The sequence below is a fragment of the Rhincodon typus genome, chromosome 6 (genome assembly GCF_021869965.1).
Source record: "Rhincodon typus isolate 14 chromosome 6, sRhiTyp1.1, whole genome shotgun sequence".
NCBI classification, from domain to species: domain Eukaryota; kingdom Metazoa; phylum Chordata; class Chondrichthyes; order Orectolobiformes; family Rhincodontidae; genus Rhincodon; species Rhincodon typus.
The window spans coordinates 20557185-20576553 of record NC_063337.1 but is presented as its reverse complement, the minus strand read 5'-3'; the positions used below and the strand labels follow the sequence as shown (position 1 = coordinate 20576553).

Sequence of the window (19369 nt, the reverse complement as noted above, 5' to 3'; positions counted from 1 at the left end):
CACACACACACACACACACACACACACACACACACACTTTCATTCACAACCTTCACGGCAGCCACAAATCCATAACAGGTTGATGTGTCAAAACAATTACTGTAGAAATGATTTATTAGATCAAGGCTCAGTCTGTTTCTGTATGTCCTATTCAACATTTATCCCTCATAACACACAACCTCTCATCTACAGAAATGCGAAGTATGACCAAATAATCAATTTTTAGTGACAGATGATGGACAATTGTTGCCTCTGTGAAAGCCAGAATCTCCAAGTGCAATCAGCATTGCACTGAAGTGTCACTCTAGACTGCATGCCTAAATGAAAGAAATGGTCTCCTACCCACCTGTCTCCAGGGTCAATTGCTAGTGGCTGAGGTTGATATCTATAAAGGGTGAACGGTGATCTATATTCTTTCTACTATTCTGCAATCAAAATGATGGACATTTTCCAACCTTAATGCTGCTTTGATTATAAGCCCAAAAGCAGACATGTTGATAAGAGCTTTCCTTTTATGGTGTTGTGAATTCTTACACAGTAATAAGAAATTCACAAGTGCTACTCAAACACATACACTATTTCACAGAATTGGTCATGAACAAAATTTCTATTTCATTACCTCAACTTTTTTTGTATTATGCCTTAATATTAACATTTACACTAATAAACCATACTTCACAAAAACAAAATTAGTGAAATCAATAAGAATTAAGAAACAAAAGGCACAAGATCTCAGAAAGGAGCAATCTACAACTTGGTTAATGAGATGAATTTTAAAAGAATTTTGAACGAGAAAGGAAACAAAGATGTATAGTTTTAAGGAGGGAATTCATGTTTACACATAGCTGAACGAACAAATACCAGTGATAGGACAAGAGGCCAGAAAATGCGAGAAATAACATTATTCCCCATGTTGATATTAATTTAAACAGGTAGCGGCAATTTTGGATGCATATCCTTCACCAAATAATCCATCATTTCTCTACAAAAGTTGAGATACATGCTGCACTTTTCCATTTAGCATTTTGGACTCTCACTTCAGATTTGTAATATATACCATTATTCCCCTTAATTAGCTCCTACTACTCAAAGACAGGAAATTACAGCTAGCTGAATTGGTTTAAAGTTACTATCTGCCTGAGTTTTAACTTCAGACAAAAACCATGAGCAGAGGAAAACTTTCCACAAATAAGCAACAATGCTTTGCAAGCACTTTCTTTTTTGTTTACAAGGCTGCAATATTTGTAAGAGATTTTGCATGTTCTTCCCAGTTACTTGCCCAGGACTAATTCTGTATTGAGGATTGGGGTTAAAAAAAGGATTAGAATTAGGAATTCAACAATTTCAATTCATTGAAATTAAGTTATAGATGGTGATGGGCAACAATTGCTATCTTTATTTTTATATATCAGTGGTTACATAGATGACTGTTCACTTCATTTGGCTATTTTCAGAATAAAGTGAAGGTTTTGTCTAACTGATTCACAAATACCTTGAAAGACATGGGCCATACAATACAGCTAATAAAACATTATCTTTCAAGTCTGAAAGTCTTTTCTGTGGAATTGTTATAGACACTGTTTTCACCATTTTGATATGAATTATAAAATATTCAATGATACAGCATATTTCTCAATACTGAAGTCATACACCACAGAAACAGACCCTTCGGTCCAACTCATCCATGCCAACCAGGTTTCCTAAACTGACCTAGTCCCGATTACCTGCATTTGACCCATATCCCTCTAAACCTTTTCTATTCATGTACCTGTTTTTGTTTCAACTAGTGTAGATTTTATGATTGCTTTTCTAACAAATCCAATGATTTCTTTTTCTAAATCAATAGTCTCTTTGACCACAATAACTGCCCCACCCCCATTTCAATTTTGCTATATTTATACTAACTACACATACTTTCCTCTACACTCCTGTTCTTTCTAACTCTACAGAAATTGCATGAGTGCATCATCATAATGTTGGCAGTCTCTTAACTTGTGCCTCAGGCAAGGATAGCCCAACATTAACAAGAGAACGTTACATATCAAAACAACAGTGTCTCATACCCTAAGACACTGCTTATATAATGATAAATATGCACTATCCTGTCAACGGAATCTAGTCATATAGATTCTGGTCTGTTAATAATATGAGTTTAAGATTTTGCACTGGAGTTGCTTTGATTGTGTATGGAGTTCAAACATACTCTAAGTATAAAAGTAATGATCTCCAACCTCGCATAAATAGCAGGTTTACTGTAGCCTGTCAAGAACAGCACTGATCAACATGATATTTCAAAACTTTTATTGAGTGAAAGTCACCAATAAAGGCTACAGGTTTACATTAACATCATGACACCACAGCCGGCATGCAGGTGCATCCTAAAACACGTACGTAATCTCACAAACCTGTCATTGTTTCGTCATATATATCTCACAATTTGAGGGCTGAGGGCTGTGTAATATCCTGTTAGTTACCTGTCACAAAAGGGTTGAATCCTTCGTTTCCCTTGAGATGCAAATCCTAATCTCTCAAAATGCAATAGAGAGAAGCGCAAGGGGCAACAAATTGCTGCTAGGTTTGAATCCACTTCTGTATTGGAGGGTGGAGGCACTACAAGTCAAATTAAATTTCAAATAACCTTTTACAATTTGCTAATAAGATTCAAAGTCAGGATAACTTCCTGGAATAAAATAGGTGGTAAGCTGGACAGTGAAGCAGGTTATCTAAGATCAATTGGGTCAATGGGCTGAGGAATGGCAGATGGAGTTTAATTTGGATAAATGCAAGGTATTGCATTTTGGTAATACAAACAAGGACAAGACTTGCGCAATTAACAGTAAGGCCTGGGTAGTGTTGTAGAAAAGAACACCCTAGGGGTTCAGGTACATAATTCTTTGGAATTTGTGTCACAGGTAGACACAGTGGTTAAGAAGGTATTTAAGTGTTTAGGAATGTCATGTTGAGGATGTACAGGACATTGATGAGGCCTCTTCTGGAGTACTGTGTGCAATTCTGGTTGCCCTGTTATAGGAAGGATATTATTAAACTGCAGGGGGTTGAGAAAATATTTAGCAGGATGTTACCAAGACCGAAGGGGTTGAGATTTAAAAATAGAGTGAAAATACTGAGACTTTTTCACTGGAGTGTAGGATGTTTCAGGGTTGACCATATTGAGATTTATAAAATCATGAGTAGCATAAAGATGAATGACATGGGTCTTTTCCTAGGGGGTATATTTTTAAGGTCAGAGAAGAAAGATTCAAAAAGAACATGATGGGCAACTTTTTTCTTTAAACACAGTGTGGTTCGTGTGTGAAATCAACTGCTAGAGAAGGCAACGGATGCAGGTACAGTTACAACATTTAAAAGACATTTGGATAAGTACATGAATAAGAAATGTTTGGAGGGATATGGGCCAAGCACAGGCAGGCACTAGTTTACTGTAAACTGTCTGCTGTTATCCATTCTTTCCCATCTGTTCATAATTTGAAACATATCAAATCGACCAATCCCTTTCTATTGATTGCAAGACTCCCATTTTAAAAATCTTATCACCTTAGTGTCTTCTTCATTCCAGGCAACATCAGTTGTCTCACCAATCTGCGAATGCATTTGCAGCATGGGCATGCAGTACTCCAATTGTAGTCACAGAATCCCTACAGTGTGTAAGGAGGCCATGTGAATCCTCATCAAAGCTCTGAAAAGCATCCCACCCTGCCAAACCCACCGCCATAACCCCGCATTTACCATGGCTAATCCATCTAGCCTGCACATCCCCAGACAATATGGGACAATTTAGCACGACCAATCCACCTAACCTCGTCTTACTAAGCTTTATTCAGATTTAGTATTCCATCCTGACTCAGATTCCATGTCTCCTGCAATTAAACCTAATATGTAAATAGTTTTATTTACTTGAATGTATTGCGAACCTCAAATCCCAAATCACTCTGCTCTTGTTGAAAGAACCAATCGTTATAAAAATCAAATTGTGCTATTTCACAATTATTGGTATTGCTTTCCATTTGCAACTTGCTCCAATCTACCACTGATGTTGTCTGGCCTTTGGTCTTCAGAATTATGTTTGCCTCCTAATTTAATATTCAATCCCCTGGCGAACTAGTTCAGACAAGGGTGTAAAAATTGACTTCAGTCTCCCAGAGTTGAAAGGAATAGAAGGAGTAAAACACACAGTAATGGTTCAATATTTCCTCATCACACCCTAATGACCCCTGTTGGAAGTGCACATGGTCACATATTGGTAGTAGGATCAAGCTCTCCTATATAAATGTAGAAACCATCAACAGTCCATAAATGTTTACATTGATAAGACAGAAGGTGACAGAGAACATTGCAGAACATGAGGGGTCAAGGCACATTTATTTCATAACAGGATTGCTTAGACAGCGTAGAAGCCATTTCGGCGCACTAATAAGCTCCATTTAATAAAACAAATAAAATAAAGAACTGCAGATCCTGGAAATATGAAACAAAAACAATGTGCTGGAGAAACTCTACAGGACTGGTAGCATCTGTAGTGAGAAAAACAATCAACATGGAGTCTATCTAGTGACCCTTTTTGGCTGTTTCAACGAGTAAATTCCACAACTGTTCAGTACTGTATGTAAATTGAAAAAATATATATTTTAGCTTTTAACTGAAGTGTTTAATCTTTTACTTGAATCTTGGACATAAAGTAGGAAAAACAAAAAAATTTGCAGAGAATGCTAGAATATTTTAGACATCGATGGAAGAACCACCAGTGTAGCATGAAGGGAATGACTGCCCAGAGGTCTGAAATAGGTTAAGAGGAGAGTGGATTCAGAGCACAGGGTGTTCGATAGACAGCAGCATTAGAGAACCATGTCAATGTAGGTCAACAAAGACCAGAGGTAATGGGCAAGCAGATCTTGGTGTGGCACAGGATATGGAGAATAAGTTATGACTGAGCTTAAACTTATGAAGGGCAAAGATGGGGAAGCTACATAGGGGAACACTAAGCTGGAGTCCAGAGGACGTAAAAGTTTTGAACAAGGATTTTAACAACAGATGAGCTGAGGCAAGTAATGTAGATAAAGGTTTCAGTTAGTGATTGAGTATATGGAGGTTGAGTTCAGGTTTGAATAGAATGCCAAGTTTGAAAATATAAATCGGTAGAATTCTACACAGTGTTGGAGAAGGGGCTGAATTTCATGACGAAGATACAGGATTTCTGGCAGGAGAGAAAGATTATGATTTCAGTCATTCCAAAATTTAGCCAGAGAAAACTGCAGCTCACACAAGAGGCATCAGGAAACATGACCACAAAGTCAGTGGGTTAGTGAAGAGAGGCAGAGGTAGGTTTGCCAGCATTTGTAAAAGCTGAACTCGGGTCTTCAGACAACTTTGCCATACGATAACATGTAAGTGAGAGAAACGGGGCTAAGGACCAATCTTTGGGGAATACCACTGAACAATGAAGAGGTATGAATAGAAATTTTTGCCCATAATAATCCAGTTACAAATGGATAAACAAGAGTGGAAGGAAGCAGTGTAACATTAAATGAGGACAGGGTCATCCTAAGTCTCAAGGCGCCTTTCTGTCATTCCAACACTGAAGTAACACTTAGTATTTGGCACTTGGGAATTCACTCATCTTTTACAAATGACATAATTATGCTGCTTACGTTTATCTTATCAAAAGAATAACTGATCAGAAGATAAGTCTTATTTCTTTTCAATATTAAATATGCCACCACTCAGAATATGGAGATAATAAAACTAACTGCATCAGCACACTCTCAGTTTTACAACTGAAAAAGTTATATTCTGTACATATTTATTATGGGTCACTTGATTTACAATAACCATTGATTTATATAATGAAAAATAAATCTGTAAATTTTTTACTGGATATGCATCCATGTGTAAGGTTTTATCCTCACTAAATACCTACGCAGAAAAATTTCCAACAAATCAGAAATAAGAATTGCTCGAGTATTTCCCCTTTGCTCCCAAGCCAAAGGCATGCAGAGTCTGCTGCAACGACTTCCCTAACCTGGAACAGTTTACTCAGCACACATCACGAAACACAATCCTAAAAACTTACACATATGGATATATTCACTGGCCAACAGAAAAACACTTAGATTTTAACATAAAATCTAACTTTAACAGTAGTGCTTGATCCATATATAAAATAATGAAAGCAGCTTCTCAGGCAGGGTATTACAAAAGAAATCCAAAGCATTAATTTAGTCTAATTTGATTTAGAGCTTCTTGAATTACAGAATGCAACTATTTTCTCAAATCAATGTCACTTTCTTCCTTCAGTTCGAGGAGTGGATTAAATCAGACAGCAAACATCCTAAAAATACTGAACCAAAACATCACATCTTAGCAATCATGTCTCGGTTGAGTACAAAAGGTGAAGTAAAAGTTTTACAATCAGCACTTTAATACAAATTGAACATAAGTACACACAATATGGCATACTTTTACAAAATACTTTGCATAAAATTTAATGTGGCTGTGCATCAGCCCACCAATTCACATGTATTTGCATACACACTCAAGAAGAACTGTGTAGAGCCATAACACAAAGACAGAAATTACTGGAGAAATTTGTGTGGAAACTGGAGAAATCACTTGGTCCAGCAGTATCTAGTAAGAAAACAGAGTTAACACTGGACTCTAAACGTTAATTTCGATTTCTCCCAAGATGCTGCCAGACCTGCTGAGCTTCTCCAGTAAGTTCTGTTTTTGTGCGTTTCAGATCTCAAACTGTTGCAGTTCTTTTGTTTTATTTTACATAGAGACATTCTCCACTACATAGGTAAATTGGAGTAAAGTTCACTTCAGTAACTCAGCTACATGGCCTATACCAAGTCGTACAGGGACAGCACCGTCAAACCAAGCCAAGTCAACCAATTTTGGGTTGGGGAATGGTGGTGACGGCGACAGTTAATTCAAAGGTGCACTTTTATTGTGCAACATCGGATCATTGAAAGATCACAAATATTTAAATCTGAATTTAAAAAATTTATTAAAATGAGAAATTTATGAAATTATTGTTATCCATAGTAGTTATGCCACTCATTCAATTGTTTGCTTACATAATGCTGGGTACACAGCACACAAATTCAACTTCACCAATCTGCACATACCTTGTATAATTTATGGAAGCAGACACTAATGCTAACTTGTACTTTAATCGCAAAGTAGTCTGGTGATTTATAGTCCTTAAATAATCTTTCTACATATTGATCAGTTTAGTATGGCATTTGGACTTCAAACTTATGTACATAATTGAGGGTTTAAAAAAAAGAAAGGCATACACGCCCACAGAATTAGGTGCAATATTACATTTAACCAATTTCAGCACAACTATTAATCACAACGTTGACAGTTCTCAATAAATCTAGTTCAGATCATTTCCAGGTCACAAACTTGACATTCAACTCAACACTCCCATTCTTGATACGAAATTGCAACCATGTAATTGAAAGATCCATGCCAGAGCGAGAGAGCCTGGACAAGCCAAGAAACAAAATCCAACTTTTGTAATTAAAGACCAGTGCTACAAATAACACCAACTAGATTGTTGTCTGACCTGTGGTGCTAAGGAGCTAGATTCATAAGGCAAGTTTCCAACATGTTCAATTGTCCCAGATAGTCCTGCAATAAATGTAAAAATCTATTTGGTCTAAAAATGAATCTGATGTTGCAAAGAAATTTAAATCTACCACATATTTCACTAACATGCATTCTCCTGTGCCAACTCAATGTAAAATGATTAAGGGAAATGTAATTTCTGACAAATTACAGATTGACATATATACAAATTGCATTAGTTAGGTGAAGAGTAGAGAAAATGGGCAGTATCTACTACTACAGCTAGTATGCCTTAACAGTGAATACCCCTCAGAATGCTGGTCGTGAGGTTTAACCTGAAAGCAGCTAGTCTGTTCTAGAGGGTATGCCTCATCAACTGATCATAAAAAAAAACTGACAAGCGAGTGAGAACTAGCAACCTACATTTTCTTGCTGGGATTTCTATATTTAAACCAGATATGCACAAATTTAGGCTAGCTGACTAAAAACAAAGTAGCTGAAAGTAAAGAGATTTTTTTTCAAATTGTATACAATCTAAAAATTGATTCAAGAAAAGTGCCAGCAGCAAAAAATTAATTTGATGAAGCAAACGGTTTTACGCATGATCAACAAAATACCATTTTGGCCAATTACCCAAATACTGAATCAATAAGTGAACACATTTATTGAAGCCTTGTCATAGAAAAATACATCACAAGCACAAAAAAAATTCAATATAAATGAGCCAAGCCCAGCTGCGATATTGTATACACCCTAAAGTTGGTGATAGTTTTCTTTGTGGATTGACAGCACATCAAGACTATAGCGCAAGAACTCTTCTGGAAGCCTTCTAACTAAAAAAAAAATTCCAAACTATTTTCTTCCTTTTGAAGCGACTTAGGATCTGCACAAAAGAAACCGGGGTAAACTTCTGACAGTTCAATGCAAGTAAATACACAAAAAAAAATCCGGATTGACGTGAGAGTTAACGCACTTGCATCAGAGAATAAGGAAAAAAAACTGAAGGAATTTTTAGGCTCAAGAGACAATCGAAAGATCAATGCAAACTGCCCCTCGAGTTTATGAAAGCCTTTTCTAATGTTCAAAAAGGGACAAATTAGCGGGGGACTACCAAATGCGCCGGATAGCAGACGCATTAAAATATAGTTGCCTTCATCCAAAAAAAATGATCTGATTTTAATGCCGTTCAGCTCTTACAAGCAGCAGCCATAACCCGTCCATTTTGAGTATTCGTATCATGCTTCCACACAACACAAATAAGGATTTAAAAAGTGCGAGCACCTTTTCGAAATTCAAAACACACGATTTTATATTGCATGTACAAACCAATTTTAAAAAACGCACCATATGACCGGTTTTTAAAAAATGGTTATTCGTCTGCAGCTCCGTCTCAGCAGAACGATCACGACCATTTTCGCATTTTTAGTTTTTTTTGGAGGGGACTGTGGGCTAAAAAAGCAATTCCAACAAATGAACGACTGGATACATCAACATTCATTCATCGACACTGAACTGGTGGACGCTTTTAGTTCAATTAGATGCAACCATGCGTCTGTAAGTAAGCTAACAACGTCCATTTTAAAATAAAACAAAAAATAGGAACAACTATCCCTTCCAATTGGACCTGCCACAGATTGGAGAAAAGGCACGGAATGGAGAAAGAAATTACTGCTGCCTGAACTGAGTAGCAGTGTTGGGGAAAGAACATTTTAAAAACTTAAAAAGTTGAAATGCCTTTAAAACTAACAATTTTTCTATTAAAACATAAAAATTGGACTCCAACAAGAAAATTGAAAATTTCAATTTATTTCCTAAATCGCGGTTATTTCCGCGCCTCATTGCATTCCTGAGGTGAGAGAGAGTAAAAGCTCTTCATCTTATCTGGGAATAAGTCAATGAGCAAGGGGAGCCAACCAGCAAAAGTCAGTCAACGCCAAACCTCCATTTTTATGATTACTATTTTTCCCTTCCACACAGAAACAATCCACCATCTCCCCCAAACAAATAAATCTCCGCAGCCCTTCCCTTCCCCACAACCGCCACCAATAGTTCATTAGTTAAGTTGGAGGGGAGGGAATCAGCCCTGCCGCAATCAAGCCGCAGATTTCACTCACAAAAAAAACGTCCATCTTAAGAGAAAACCTCTTTTTATTTCTGCCTCTACTCCATGCCCCCTCCCTAAACCCCATAACGGACACACTCTTTTCAGTTTAAAACTAAAACATAAAGATGTGCTGGAACTGGTGTGTGTACATGTATATAGGGGGATAAAAGGTGCTGCTTACCAGTAAGTACCGGACCGAGCACCTCCCTCCCTGCCTGCCTGTTGTGTATATTGCTCTCCCTCTCCGTTCCGCTCAAGCTCCTTCACAAACCGAACCCAACTGGCTGAGGGGGGGGCGGAGGCAACGGCATGACGCCATGTCCGACTCGCGCCCAGCCTCCTGCCTTCACGTCATAACGTAGTCCGTATTACGCTGGCGCCCCGCCCTCTCAGCTCCAACTGTCAGTCACTTAAATCAGACTGACCGTTACACTCTGCGGGGGCCGTGAGAGTTTCACCTTTTGGAGTTGTGTTCGGTAAGGATGAGGCTACTAGCTGTCTGGGCTTCTCACTAAACGTCCCGGCAACTTCCTCAAAATCGTCTTTGTGTTCTGAGTGCCTCTCCGCGGTTTTAAACCTTTCGGGTAATCTTTGTAGGTATTCAGGTAGAGACAGAACTCACGATTTTGTGACAGAAGTAAGCCATTCGGCTCACCAAGTTCTGCTGCACCATTCAGTAAGATCGGGGCTGGTGCGGATTCCACATTCTCACCTTCCCCCGATAAGTTTTGATTCCCGTGCGTAAGATTTTATTCACTTTTGGGGCAGGGGCATCACTGGCTGCGCCTACATTTATTGCCTGTCCCTAGTTGCCTTTGAGTGGGTGGCGGTGAGCGGCCCTCTTGAACGGCTGCAGTTGGTTGACTCAATGCTGTAAGGGAGGGAATTACAGGATTTCGACCCAATGATAAGTGAACGAATAGCAATATGTTTCAGTGGTTTGGAGGGGGACTTGCCATGGTGGTGTTCCCGTATATCTGCTATTCTTGTCTTTTTCTAGTTGGAAGTAGTTGCCATTTTGGAACTCGCTGTCCAAGGATCTTTGGCAAATTTCCCGTATACTATATACTGTATGAAGTATGCTACTAAGTGCCAGTGGTGTAGGGAGTCGATGAGTTGCCAGTCAAACAGGCTACTTTATCCTGAATGGTGTGAAAGGTGTTGTTGGAGCTACAATCATCCAGGCGAATAGGGAATATTCCACTGTACTCTAGACTTATGCTTTGTAGATGGTGGACAGGCTTTGAGGAATCAGGCCATGAGTTGCTCACTGCAGTAGTTCTACCTTATGGCTTGCTGTTGCAGCCACTTATTTATATGACAAGTCCAGTTAAGTTTCTGTTCAATGGTGTTTATAGAGGGGGAGTCAGAGAGGGTAATGCCATTGAATGTCAAGAGGTTGTGGTTAGATTGTCTCTTATTGGAAATGGTATTGCCTGGCATTTGTGTGGCGCAAATGTTATCTACCTACTTCTGCCTCTGTTAACTTTTAAAACAGAGCAGTGCAAACCTTATTGAGAGAAATGAGATAGTAAGAACTGCTGATGCTGGAGAATCTGAGATAACAAGGTGTAGAGCTGGATGAACACAGCAGGCCAGGCAGCATCAGAGGAGTCCCCATGCAGATGGCCTAAAGGCCCTCCACTTCTTCATCTCCCGCAGGCCTGACCAGTCCCCCTGCACTGACACCCTTATCTGCTTAGCTGAACTCGTCCTCACCCTTAACAACTTCTCCTTCAACTCCTCCCACTTCCTACAGACAAAGGGAGTGGCCATGGGTACCCGCATGGACCCAAGTTGTGCCTTCCTCTTTGTAGGACATGTGGAACAGTCCCTCTTCCGCAGCTACACTGGTCCCATCCCCCACCTGTTCCTCCGTTATATCGATGACTGTATCGGCGCCACCTCGTGCTCCCACGAGGAGCTCGAACAGTTCATCCACTTTACTAACACCTTCCACCCCAACCTTAAGTTCACCTGGACCATCTCCAATACCTCTCTCTCCTTCCTGGACCTCTCTGTTTCCATCTCTGGCAATCAACTGGAAACCGATATCTATTTCAAGCCTACCGACTCCCACAACTACCTGGAATACACCTTTCACCCACCTTCCTGCAAGAATGCTATCCCCATTCCCAATTCCTTCGCCTCTGCCGTATCTGCTCCCGAGATGAGGCATTCCACTTCCGGACATCCCAGATGTCCTCATTTTTCAAGGACCGCAATTTCCCCTCTACAGTGATCGAAAACGCCCTCATCCGCATCTCTCGCATTTCCCGCAACTCATCCCTCACACCCCCTCCCCGCAATAACAACAAAGATGGAATCCCCCTCGTCCTCACGTACCACCCCACCAACCTCCGGATTCAACACATCATCCTCCACCACCTGAAATCGGACCCACTACCAAGGACATTTTTCCCTCCCCACCCTTATCTGCCTTCTGGAGGGACTGCTCTCTCTGTGACTCCCTTGTCCGCTCCCCATTAGCCCCACCACCCCGGCACTTTTCCCTGCAACCGCAGGAAGTGCTACACCTCCCCCCTCACCCCCATCCCAGGCCCCAAGAAAACCTTGCACATTAAACAGATGTTCACCTGCGCATCTGCTAATGTGGTATATTGTATCTGCTATTCCTGATGTGGCCTCCTCTACGTTGGGGAAACCAAGCGGAGGCTTGGAGACCACCTTGTGGAACACCTATGCTCGGTACGTGACAAACGACTGCACCTCCCAGTTGCAAAGCACTTCAACTCCCCCTCCCACTTCTTGGACGACATATCCATCCTGGGCCTCCTCCAATGCCATGATGATGCCACCCAAAGGCTGCAGGAACAGCACCTCACATTTTGCTTGGGAACCCTGCAGCCCAATGGTCTCAATGTGGACTTCACAAGCTTCAAAATCTCCCCACCCCCGACCTCATCCCAAAACCAGCCCAGCTCGTCCCTGCCTCTTTGACCTGTCCATCTTTTCTCCCACCTTTCCACTCCTCCCACCTCATTGACCAACCCCCACCCCCACCTCCTACCTACTAGCCTCATCCCCGCCTCCTTGACCTGTCCATCTTCCCTCAACTGACCAACTCCCATCCTAACTCCCCACCTATACTCACCTTTACTGGCTCCATCCCCGCCTCCTTGACCTGCCCGTCTTCTCTCCACCTATCTGCTCCTTTATCCACCTTCCATCATCGCCTCCCCCCCACCTCTATTTATTTCAGAGTCCCCTTCCCCTCCCCCATTTCCAAAGAAGGGTCCAGACCTGAAACATCAGTTTTCCTGTTCTTTCTTTCCTCTGATGCTGCTTGGCCTGCTGTGTTCATCCAGCTCTATACCTTGTTATCTGAGAGAAATGAGTTCTCACATTTCTTTCCTAAAAGCATGCCTTAGTTCTGGATTTGCCTCAAGAGGAACAATCCTTTCTATGTCCACTGTGTCATGACTTTTTTTAAAATTTAACCTGTTCAGAGATGTTATTAACTACCCTGCAGCAGGTGGGACTTGAATCCAGGTCTCCTGGCTCAGACGTCGGAACGTTACTACGGCACCACAAAGGCCTTGTCAGGATCTTATACACTTCAGTCAAATCTAAACTCCAGTGGAAACAAGCCTAGCCTGACCAAGGTTTCCTCATAAAACAACCTACTAATTCAAAAAATCAATCTAATAAACCCTTTCTGTTGCATTTACATATTTCCTTAAAAAGGAAACCAAAACTGCTCACTGTATTTGAGATGCGATCTCGCTGATACCTGATGCAAAGCTAAGGATGTTATGTTCAGTTATGTTGGATTACTCTTCTATGGATACCACTCCAATAGTGGCTTTTTTGATTACTTGCTGTACCTGCATACTAACTTTTGTCAGTTGTACAGTACAGCACATATTTCTCTCTGTACCTCAGAATTCTGCAGTTCTCCAATTAAGTACCTGTCAATGAACAATGACATTTTCCCACATTAAATTGCATCTGAATGGGCTAAAATCTATCTGTATTGGTCCATGTCCTTATATGTCACTTTTACAACATAATTTCTTATCTATCTTTGTGTCCTATTTAAACTTAGCCACTATGCCTTAGATCTTCTCATCCACATCATTGAGATAAATTATTAAAAGTTGAGGGCCGAGTACAGATCCCTGTGGGACTCCACTCCTCACATACGAATCTGAAAAAGATCCATTTATGCATGCTTTCGTTTCCTACCAGTCTGCCAATCTTCTGTCCATGCTAATATGGCAGTCTATAACCACAAGCTCCTGCATTGTGCAATATCTCATATTGAAATCTGTCAAATATCTTCTCAACATCTAGGTATCGTGCATCAACAGGTTCCCCTTTATCCACAGTGCATGTTATTTCTTCAAAGATTTCCAATAAATTGGTTGAACGTGATTTCTTTTTCACAACTCTTTGACTCTTCCCAGTTATCATAGTTTCTCCAAATGCCTGTTTATAACCTCCTTAATGATCGATTCTGACACCTTCCCCACAATAGATGACATGCTAACTGGCCTTTAATTTCCTGTTAACCGCCTCCCTCCCGTCTTAAAAAGAGGGATTATGTTTGCTATTTTCCAAACTGACAGAATCTTTCCAGAATGTAACAAATTTGAGAAAATTAACAGCAACACATCTACTACTTCATTACTAAGCTCCTTTAAGATCCTGGGATGAAGTCCATCAGGACCCAGAGACTTATTCACAGATCCATGACTTTGCTAAGTACTACTTTCCTAGTGATTGGGAAGGCAGTTGAATGAGAGCAGGACAAACGAAACCTTTTAAAGACTCCCTGAAAGGTTCCCTTAAGAAATGCAACATAGATGTCAACACGGCGGAGACCCTTGTTTTTTAATAAATGTTTTGATTTGGAAGAACATCCTGAATGAAGGGACAGAATTCCTTAAGAACCCCCATTGGCATTAGAAGTATAGAAAAGGAAACGGAGGAAGGAATACCAGTGTCTCAAGGCCAAAGTCCAATTCCACCTCCCTGAAATACCTACCAAATGTGTGGTCAAAGATGTGGCTCTAGGATTGGACTCATCAGCCATGCAATGATCCACAGAGTCCACGATCAAAGATACAGAATTTCCTTGGTAGACAATCATGCTCTTTAGTGAGTGTTTGTCGACAATGCCAATAGATTTAACCAGATTCCCCTCTTCATTCAACCTCCCAATTTGCAAATATCACTAGAATGTTTTATGTATCCTCTGTTACAGATTCAGAAGTGAAATATTTATCCAGCACACCTGTCATTTATATATTATCTACTATTGGCTCTGCATTATCACACTGAGAAAGATCAACAGTCACTACTTTCTTCCCTTTTAGATGCCTATAGAAAGTCTTGCTACATGTTTTTGCATTAATAGCTAGCTTCCTCTTTTACTTTAATTTATTGTCTTAATTAATCTTTAAGTCATTCTCTGCCACATTCTGACCAGTTATCTGACCTGCTACCCACCTTTGGACAATTACATGCCTTTTCCTTAAGTTTGATGTTTTTCCTTAAATTCTTTAGTTAACTGTAGATTGTGGGTTACCCATTTTATTAACTCCTCACCCAGGCTAAATATTAACAATCTGATTTTCCAGTTGATATGTAAGTTCAAACCACCCAGGATTAAAGCTCTCCCTTTATCACAAGCACTCAACAACTGTTCTTGTATACTTCTTCCTATTTATGATTACTGTTTGCGGGCCTGTAGATCACTCCCATTAGTGACTCCTTTTCCTTACTGTTCCTCGCCTCCACACAGATTAATTCTACATCTTGATCTCCTGAACTCCAAAGTCATTTCTGACTATTATACCAATACCATCTTGGAGAAGGAGTGATACCTCACCATCCTTACTGAACTTCCTGTTGTTCTCGAATGTCATCTACACGTCCCCCCCCACCATGCTTTTATCCATTTGCCATGTCTCTGAAATGACTATCAGATCATATTTATTCACTTCAGTGAGCACGATCAATTAATTTATTTTGTTATGAATGCCATGTGAATTCAGATACAGAGCCTTTAGTTTTCATTTTTGTTATCTATGTAGTATCGAGCCTTAACTGCTGGTGTATTTGTAGTTTTTTCTTCCTCTTTGCCTTTTGCCATTCTGTGACCTTCTTTTTCCATTTTAGTGTTGTTGTGCCTAAACATTATCCCTTGATCTGTTACATTTACCCAAATTTGATCTCTCCCACTCCTCCCCCGCAAATGTTATACTCATCCAGGCAAATGGGGAACATTCCATTACACTCCTGGTTTGTTCATTGTAGATGGTGGACAGGCTTTCGGGAGTCAGGAGATGAGTTTCTGAAAGCAGGATTATGTGCCTTGGACCTGCCCAGAGATTGTGTCATTTGTTCTTTTCATCAAAATCCATATAGCTATATGGGGGGCACGGTGGCTCAGTAGTTAGCACTGCTGCCTCACAGTGCCAGGGACCTGGATTCGATTTGGTCAACTGTCTGTGTGGAGTTTGCATGTTCTTCCCCTGTCTATGTGGGTTTTTGCCGGGTGCTCCGGTTTCCTCCCGTAGTCTGAAGATGTGCAAGTTAGTTGGATTGGCCATGCTAAATTACCCATAGTGTTCAGGGATGTGTAGATTAGGTGCATTAGCCATGGGAAATGTAGGTTTAAGGGGATAGGTCTGGATGGGATGCTCTTTGGACGGTCGTTGAGGGTATGTTGGGCTGAATGGCATGTTTCCACACTGTGGGGTTCTGTGATGACTCAAAAGCATTCACAGAGCTACAGGGGTTTCTAACTGCGTTGTCACTTTGACAAATGCAGCTCTGTCTGTTCTCTCCAGATCATCATAGATTCCCTACAGCGTGGAAACAGGCCCTTCGGCCCAACAAGTCCAAACCAACCCTCAGAGCATCCCACCCAGACCCATCTCCCTATAACCCACCCTAACCTACATGTCCCTGAACACTATGGGTGATTTAGCACGGCCAATCCACGTAGCCTGCGCATCTTTGGACTGTGGGAGGAAACCAGAGCACCCAGAGGAAACCCGTGCAGATAGAGGGATAATGTGCAAACTCCCCACAGACAGTGATGTAAGGTTGGAATCGAACCCAGGTCCCTGGTGCTATGAGGCAGCAGTGCTAACCACTGAGCCACAATGCGATCCTTATGAATTTAAACATCTCCATCAAATCTCTCACCCTTCTGCTGTTGAAAATAGTCAAACTATTCATTTAACTAAAATGCCATTTTGCGAAACCATTTTTGTTCATCTTTTCTGTACGCTGTTGCACACAAACTACGCAGCACAGAATGGCAAGGGTGGATATGGTACTGAAATAGTTATGTTACTAGATTAGTATTCTAAAGACATACTTTTGCATCCCATCGTGGCAACTGTAGAGTTTAAATAATTTGACACACCAGGAATTAAAAAAGACAATTGCTTAAATACAATGAAATCCATCCAGTTTAATAATATCCTTCAAGGGTGGAAATTTTCTGTGTGTAAATCCAAGTACATACCAATGCGGTTGACTGTAAACTGGTTTATTAAGCTTCACTCAATTTATTCAGTTTCTTAAGGGCTATTAGGAATGGGTGCTAAATACCAGCCTTACCGGTAACACGTTAATTCTGTGAATAGAAATTGAAAAGTCCATTTAGCCTATTGTAGCACACATTTCATTTGATCCTCTTTATTATAGCTGAACCCTTCTTTGGGTTAGCCAATTTGAAAAAACAGACTATTCATTTTGTTCATAGAAAATATTCTTTCTTACTAATGCATTAACTGAGCCACATCGTGGCATCTAATTGTATTTTGAGTAGCTTCTTTTCTGCTATAAGATTTTGTATGTACCGCTGTTGGTGTGTAGGAATGAATGAGTTACATTTTACAAGTCTGTGCATTGTTACTGAGTAGAATCCGAGAACATTTACAATACAGAAAAAGGCCATTTGGCCCATTGCGGTTGTGATGTTGAAAAAGAAGCTGCATTGTTTGCAAAATTTTCTAGATTCTGGAAATTGTAACAAATTAACAAAAAGACACCTCTATTCAGGAAAGCAGAGAGACAGAAGTAGGCAATAAAGGATAGCTAGTCTGCTATCTCACAGGGAAAATTCTGGGATCCCAAACATTTCAAAAATTATAATACAATCAAGCAAAGTCTATAGACAGAATCTTAACAGGCTGCCAGCAACATGGGCTGTGGTGGGTTCTGTGGCAGAAACTGATGCCTTACAGTAAAAATTATTCCACCAGCCTCCACTTAGTCAAAAAAGTGTTAAGATTCTGCCCAACATCGTTCTATGAAAGAGAAGTCATTTTTGACAAATAATTAGAGTTGTTTGAGGAATTAATAATCAGGGTGTGTAAAGGGAAATTAGTAGATGTAGAATGAATGGTTTTCAAAAGGTATCAATGTTATCACACAAGCTAAGAGCTCATTGTGTTGGAGTTAATATATTAGAATGGATAACTAATAGGGAAGAAAAAGTTGGGAGAAATGTGTCGTTTTAAGGTTGGAAATTTGTAACTAGTAGAACTACTACAGAGGTCAATGCTGGGACCTAAATTTTTACAATCTATATTAATGACTTGGATGAAGAGACAGATGCATTGTAACCAAGTTTGCTGACAATAAAAAAGAATAGGTAGGTAAGCAAATTATGAAGAGGACACAATGGGCATAGTCTACTCTCACTGATAGTGAGTTCGGAGGTGGATGGGACATGTAGTTCACTGGGAAGGTGCCATACCTGAACCCACCATTTTCCTGTCGCTGCCAGTGTTAAGTTCTGGGTGGGAAGGACCATGACTGACCTCTGTGGCCCAGTCCTAATTAACTTACATGGGAAATTAATAGCCATTCAGACTCTGCATTTAACTAATTTTTTGTGTACTCTTGATCCAGAGTTGTTACTTAGATGTTCAGTGCAGTGCAAAAGTCAGTACTTCATTATTAATAAGGTAATAATATTAATAAGATAGAACAGTTCTGAGGAAAGGTCACCGGACCCGAAACATTAACTCTGTTTTTTCCTTCACAGATGCTGCCAGACCTGCTGAGCTTTTCCAGCAATGTCTGTTTTGTTTCCTGATTTACACCATCTGCAGTTCTTTTGTATTCTGTTTAGGGCTTACAATAAGCTTAGAGTGTTGACTGCCTAGTAAAGTGTTAATAATCACTGTGAGTTGTGAGGTGCAAATATGTTGGGAGGCCATTAAAATGGTTCCCACGTACAAAAAAGCTGTAAAAATCTTATACAGTCAATTAAAGACCCATCAGTTTTTTACTTTGATTCAATCATCTTACATGGAATTGATAATTAGGAACGTCCTATCTGACCAACAGCTTTGATTTCATTGAGAAAATGTTAGCCTGTGCAACACCTCTGATGAAGTTACAGTGTGAGAATAAGAGCAATTCCAAGGAAATTTCTGGCCAGTATTTAATTCAAATTGAAAAAGTGAATCTTGCCTTCTCACGTTGAGTACTTAATTGGGTAATCTAAATCAACCAATCAGTCTATAACATTTCCAAGATAGTAGGAACTGCAGATGCTGGAGAATCTGAGATAACAAGGTGTAGAGCTGGGTGAACCCAGCAGGCCAAGCAGCATCAGAGGAGCAGGAAGGCTGACGTTTCGGGCCTAGACCCTTCTTCAGAAATTTTCTGAAGAAG

The 19369-nt window shown here is 40.2% G+C and overlaps 1 protein-coding gene across 4 annotated transcripts in view; it reads right to left on the bottom strand.

Moving 5' to 3' along the window:
• The window catches only part of fam168a (family with sequence similarity 168 member A), a 128776-nt gene extending 118769 nt beyond the window's left edge, over nucleotides 1-10007 (bottom strand). For 2 of the 4 annotated variants that reach the window (XM_048597637.1, XM_048597639.1), the window contains exon 1: nucleotides 9879-10003. The gene's annotated coding sequence lies outside the window, so the exon portion shown is untranslated. Of the gene's footprint in view, nucleotides 1-9878 lie in introns of all 4 variants that reach the window. The other 2 variants (XM_048597638.1, XM_048597636.1) reach the window with 2 other exon arrangements.
• Between the last annotated feature and the right edge of the window lie 9362 nt (nucleotides 10008-19369).